The sequence below is a fragment of the Triticum dicoccoides genome, chromosome 7B, assembly GCF_002162155.2.
Source record: "Triticum dicoccoides isolate Atlit2015 ecotype Zavitan chromosome 7B, WEW_v2.0, whole genome shotgun sequence".
Lineage (NCBI taxonomy): Eukaryota > Viridiplantae > Streptophyta > Magnoliopsida > Poales > Poaceae > Triticum > Triticum dicoccoides.
The window spans coordinates 422,810,730-422,817,401 of NC_041393.1; the positions used below are offsets into that span (position 1 = coordinate 422,810,730).

The window sequence follows — 6,672 nt, forward strand, 5'->3', positions numbered from 1 at the left end:
ATAAGCTTTGTTCTTTTCTAGTTTCAGTTTTATATATTTTAATGCCAAAAAATTTGAACTCAAAATTCGTTTGAATAAATTCGGGTGAAAAATGCCAAAATTTCTAAGATTATCCAGAGGCTGGTTTTCCTGGCTCGTACGGAGACAAAAACAATATCGAGAGAAAAAACGTTGGTTACAAGTAGTCGTGGTTACCAACATATAAAATTATACTAGTGGACGGGGCGCGCCCTGGGCGCGCCTCCTGATGCAATCAGGTGCGTACCCATGTAGGATACGGTCTATTCAACTTTTTTTGTTCGGCTCTTGTTCGCACATGCAGATATCAGTGATCAGGTTGTTGATGAACATATTATATTGCCATGCATATCATAAAGGAATTGAAATCAATTACATAGTTAATTACAAGCAGAAACATGCGCAGTAGAAGATGATCATTGCACTGATAGGTCATAGGTGCATGGGAGATCAAGAGGCGCCACCTGATACGGCGCTTTTCAGTTGCCTTTTTCAGTCTGGATAGCACATGTACATACACTAAAAGTCTTGATGAACGACCGCGCGACCCACGATGACAGAACGCTTGCCTCGTCCGCCATGCGCTTCATCACCCGGTGGTTCACGCGGATCACTCGCTACATCCTTATCAGCCTATACATAGAACACAACAATGTGAAACATTGATCAAACACCTACCGCGGCAGTGTTCTTGGGGATCGATTGAGCACACTATAATAAATACATGCACCTTCGGATGAGCTAAGCAAGCTACGGCCTACAGCAGTAGGCAGCAGCTCGTTGTTGCGAGGTGATAACCCTCTGGGACACGGTGTCGATGGAGGCGAGGGAGATGCTGAGCTTGGTCCCGAGGTCCTGATGGCAGCCCTGGTCGTCTTGAGGGCGAACGGTTCCGCACTGTTGGCGTCATGGCTCCTCAGGTGCACGCACTTCTTGTCGTACCACAGCCGAACGCGCTCGTCTGGCCCCAAGTGCATTCCATTTCATATCTTTGCTTGACTAATTCTGAACTTCTAATGATCATACGAATTCTGGGAGAAGCGCGTGTTCTGGATCAAACGTACCTTGACTTCCTCGTAGAGCTTCTTGTCCCACTCGTACAGCCTGTCAAGGCTCTCCTTGTGGCTGTGGAAGAGCTGGAATGGCTTCGGCCTCACGAACTCCGACTTGCTCGTCACCATCATCCTCGACATCCTCTCTCCGAGCAAGTGGTTGAACTATTTAAGTGAATACAGGACGAAAAGTCTTACATGAACATTTTTTGAAACCTGATCCAATTGTTTGCCAACTATGTTGCAGCCATCAGCCAAGCCACCTTGGTCACAAACATCATATCAGAAATTGTTCATCCCTGCAAATTAGCAAGTTAGCTTTAGGAGAAGTGCCAATGGTGAACTTCAAATATCAGAGTAGGAACAGGACGACCTCTAGTTGCGACATCAGAGTAGGACAGTGTAATAGGCTTTATATTTTGTAATGTTTTAACATATATGATGTTGGCACCAAGTTGACAGGGAGATAAATGTAAACCTTGGATCTATGTATAAATAGCCAATGGTTCCAACAACAATAGAAGTTAAACCGTAAGCACCAGCGCCTGCAAAAGAATGATTTCACTTCTGTAGGTATAAAAAAATACTCCCTCCGTCTGATAATATAAGACCTTATTGCATCCAATACATATTATGGGACGGAGGGAGTATATTTGGTACCAATTCAATTCCTAGCAAGTTAAATAAGTAATAATAAATTAAACTGACAAACAAGACAAACAAAGTTTATTCTCAGATATTTGGGTTCACATAGGCAGAGGCAACAGGGCACATCACATAGAACATGTACGGTGTCATCTATTCTACAAAGTTTGGAAATAATCATATCTATATGTAACTTTGTAGTGCTCCCATCTGATCCACTGAACTATGTCCTGATTTTGGTATATATAATTGTCAGAGTAGTCTTACAAACCCGGAAAAAAATCTATCACCACAAACAGATAAATATTCACATTTTGTCTACAACAACTTGTTCCCTTTGAGACCCCTAGTAATAGTGAAATCCTTTGGTGTCTCATGATCAGCATCGAAATCCTTCCAATTTGTAAAACTTGCTATATTACTCATTACAAACGACAACAAATAAAGCCATCCATGTACAACAATTCTCTTTCTACAACCATCCATCCTACTTCCTTCTTTGAAAAGAAAATACCATCCATTTGAGCAATGAACAAATTAATAAAAATAGATAGATACGTTTTGAATCTATCAAATTATCTCCTATCACAATGAGAAAAGCTCTTGAATTAAAGTACCTACTGAGAATGTAGAGATGAACGGTGATCAGTGGAAGTGCAATATATTTTGTTGCATGTATAAGCAAAGAGCAACCCAGAGGAGTTCCCAATCCTAGCCTTTCAGGCCGACAATCATTTTGCATGCAGAGTCCAAACTCCCAATCCAACAATCCGGAGCCTTTCCCTTTCGCCGCTTTCACCACATCTCCCCCACTTAGCACAAACCTGCAACCTGCAACTTCCACAACACGCCTCCCTGAAGTGACCCGGACAATCAATGATGACGCATAAGAAGTTATATATGGTTGTTGTTTGTTTTAGTATATGCTAGCATTCCAAATACAATTAGCAGTGCCAATAATGACTGCTACTGAACTGCAATAATAATAATCCAGCGACGACAGAGAAGTAGTATATGCTAGCATTCCAAACAGGAATTACTCGTATCTACCTTCGGTTGTCTCCCAAGCTACGGCCCCAACAAAAACATTCGTGTACGGAAGCACAGACCAAAGAAAAACAAGCTAACCAAATCTCATCCAGTCCAACAGATTAAACCGAAGCCTAAAAGCAACGAACTTACCCAGACCCATCGCCGTCGAGGGCTCGGCAGGCACGTCTCTGCCTTGCGCGCCACCAGCGTTTCCGCCACCCACGGCTCCCCAACACCTTCTACATCTCACGCCCCCTCAGCGGCGGACCTCTCCTGCTCCTCCTCTTCTTCCTCCTCCTCCCCTCCTCGTACCCTGCCATACCGCCTGCCGAGACCACCACCCCGGCACGCAAACGAAGCTGAATCGGCGGTGACAACACTGGCCGCTGCTATCTTCGCCACCATGCGGCTAGGGGGACTGGGAGGTTGCCGGTGGGCAGTGAGGGCGAGGAGGCGAGGCCCTGACATGGATGAGAGGAGAGGTGGTGGCGACAGGAAAATAGGGGAGATGAGAGATCCGATCTTCTCCAGCAGCCACACCTACCCCACTCGACCCCTATGTCCGCCGTCTCTCCATCTTCCCGACCTCCCCACACTACGCGTCCGGCCGATTTGACTGGACCCAGCGCCTCTCCCGCTGGCCACGCCATGGATGGGGAGGACGTGCCGATCTAGGTGGAGGTAAGGAGAGAAAGGTTGCGTACGTGGGCTAGCTGCCTTTGTGGTGAAGATAAGGAGGAAGAAAGTTACCTGGGGGAGGTGTTACCTGCGTTTTCCATCTATTTTTTCTCATGCAGGAATAGTACGTGCCCAGCCCCTTGTGCACACGTGGACACCATCAGCGTGCGCACATTGCGCGACCGTTAAAGGGTTTTATGTTTCTCCTTAGACACATGAACAAGTTCGAATTTCGAAATAGCAAGAAAAAAATTGCTCACCCTCGAAAATTCTTCCAGACAAATTAACAAAAAATTTGTTTGAATTCGAATAATTTTATGGTTGTTCTGGCAAAAAATAGATTATTTGTTGGCTTGTCTCATTACTAAGCAGGAAAGGTCGCCTTGTGTGGGTGGTTAGCACGTGTGACAAGACTGAATTAGTTGCTGATAGCCTGGTACGATACCTTACATTGCAATTATTTTTCAATCTTCAAATCACTCCCGCGTCTGCTAGCAGGATGCAAAGAGCTGAGGTTGTTTATGCAAATATGACGTCACACCGAGCAGCTCCACCACCAACGATCGCTGACAGTGGGACCATGCAGGCGTGGCACGCCATGCAAGCGGCAGGTACGCCTGCGTACACACTTTATGACCGTATTTATTCGAGAACGCAAGTTGAGTGATCCCAATCCGTATTATTTAAGTTATACTTCATCCGTTTCTAAATATTTGTCTTTTTAGAGATTTCAACAAGCGACTACATACGGAATAAAATGAGTAAATCTACACTCTAAAATATGTCTATATACATTCATATGTGGTAATCCATTTGAAATCTCTAAAAAGATAATTATTTAGGAAACGTAGGGAGTAGCATCAAATTGAACATTCGGAGCAAGTTTTATGACGGTTGATGATATTAAAAAAAAAGAATCTTGAAAGCAAGACGCCTCGTCAGGTTAGGTCATGAACAATGAGATACGTCAAATCAAGTCCCGTCCGTAAGATGCTCTCGCGCGCGGTCTTCTCGTTGAATTTGCACATTTTTTTAAAGAAAAGAAGGATGACCCCGGCCTCTGCATCTGGGAGATGCATACGGCCACTTTATTGATTATTCTCGAGGATCTTACAAAGTATTACAACAATGAGTCTGAATCCATCATCTTGGCAACACATACCGCTACTCCTATCCAAAATGATGAAGGGGTGCTAGCTGGGCCACTACCCAAACCACTCACTTAAGCCTAACATCAAAAAGCCGAAAACCGAAACCAGCCCCAGCCGAGCCACATACCGGGTCTGGGGCACAATCCAGTCAGACGCACTCGTGTGTCATTGCCACCATCTTTCACAGGTCCGTCTTCAGATCATACTGAGGCTTCTACCTTGTCTGGCCACTCTGTCATCGACGTCACCATGACGCCAGACAGCAACCTCCTCCTGCGCGAGTCCATCTCCGCACATCGGGCGGCGAGCCTCCACAGCGCCATGCCGCCGATCTTCTCCGCCATCAATGAATGAGATGAAGTACCGCTCCACCACGGCATGTACACGGTGAGGAAGGGCGAGGTCCCCATAGGAGACACGGCCGGAAGAGAAGCACCGTAGCCCCGAGACACTGCCCGGAGCTGCGACGCAGCAGATCAGGCGGGCCGCCACCAGGAACTAGACAAGCTCGCCATGCACACCCAGCATCCCCATGCCCAAGTCGGGTCCTCATAGCCCTCAACTTCATTTGAACGCTTCAACGTCCTTCCTTCATGGTATATCTCTCTCCACTGGTGCAAGTCGAGTCCACATGAATGCGCGTGAAAAAGAGAGACAACGTTTGTATGTACTCCCTTCGTCCGGAAATACTTGTCATCAAAATGGATAAAAAGAAGATGTAGATGTATGTAGATGTATCTAGACACATCTTCTTTTTATCCATTTTGATGACAAGTATAGGGAGTTTTTTTTGGGCGGATCAGAAGGGAATTTTATTAACTCATATAAATATTGTCAGCGTTACAACCATACTGTAGTGCGCATTTCCCTTCAACCATAACTAGCCATTTAGTGGCTCACAACATTTTGTTTCGGTTCACATGAGTGATCTCAACCTTTCTATTCTCCTTCAACAAGTTTTTTGGGGAAAATTGCTGACACTTTTTAAGGGGAATTAGTTCGGAGAAATAGTAAACCAAGTCTTACACATCTTATTTAGGCAACCTTTCCTAGTTAGATTATGCGCCGCCCGGTTGGCAGAGCGTCTAGCTCATCACACTTGAAAATCACCCGCCGAGGCGAGAAGTTCCTTGACCTCTTTGAGGCGAGGGCCATACCCCGATCTGTCCAACTCCTTTTAGGTTTAGAGCTTGCATCGCCCCTGGTTGTTTGTCTCCAGCATGATCTTCTAGGCTCCAACTTCCAACGCAAGCTGGACTCCTCGCCGGCACGCCATGAGTTCTATATGCATGGAATCAACGACAGAGGAAAGAAATGGCATGAGCCTGTCATGAACATACCATGATTGTCGCGAACGATCGCTTCCCCGCCGCCTGAGCCATCCATCTTTGCAATTGCCCCGTCAATGTTATCCTTGAGCCAACCTAGCTCAGGAGGATGCCAAGGCTCCGTTAGCTTTCCTCCCTGAACAAACAACGAGAAGGAATGGATTTCGGGCCACTCCTCTAGCAGTCGCCAAAACCGGTCAACCAGTAAACAGGCTTCCTCAGTCAGTTTCCTGTTTCGAGTTGCATTTCTAGAGAGCCAGATGTGATATAACATCATGATCATCATACATATATCTGCCTCTCTCGCTGTAGCAAACCAATCCAGCAGACAACTCTTTAACTCTTGATGCAAAGACACAACGGTTGGAGGGGAGAAATACATCATCCCCTCCATCTGCATTGACCAAGTACTAGTAGTGGTGAGCATATGGACATGTCCAAAAGCGGTGAAGAGTTGTCTCATCCCGCTTGCAAACGGGAAAAAAGCACCCTCCTTAATATGGCGCCTATGCAACTCTGCTCCCACTGCTAGCCCATTATGGATGAGCCTCCATGCGTGAATTTTAGCCTTGGTCGGAACCTCCGAGCCCCACAACTCCAACCAGCATTTGTGTTCGGACACCGAGGAGGATCTCTCGGGGCCACACACCTTCACCCGCTTGAGATCCATTGAGAGATGGTAAGTGGATCATACGAAAAAATCGTTCTTAGTGTGGTTCCACGTTGGGTAGTGAAAGATCGAGGATGTCGCCTAGAGGGGGGGGGGGG

General features: G+C 46.2%; 1 long non-coding RNA gene across 12 annotated transcripts; it reads right to left on the reverse strand.

Annotated features, from left to right (window-relative positions):
• Positions 1-340: 340 nt before the first annotated feature.
• On the reverse strand, positions 341-3,496 carry LOC119335820. 12 transcript variants are annotated; one of them, XR_005162054.1, is made up of 4 exons: positions 2,337-3,473; positions 1,549-1,615; positions 1,083-1,369; positions 341-979 (listed from the first exon to the last, which is right to left on the reverse strand). It is a non-coding gene; the product is annotated as an uncharacterized LOC119335820 (long non-coding RNA). The 12 variants fall into 12 exon arrangements; XR_005162053.1 differs by having other exon boundaries at positions 2,333-3,473; XR_005162049.1 differs by having other exon boundaries at positions 1,083-2,570; positions 2,898-3,496.
• Between the last annotated feature and the right edge of the window lie 3,176 nt (positions 3,497-6,672).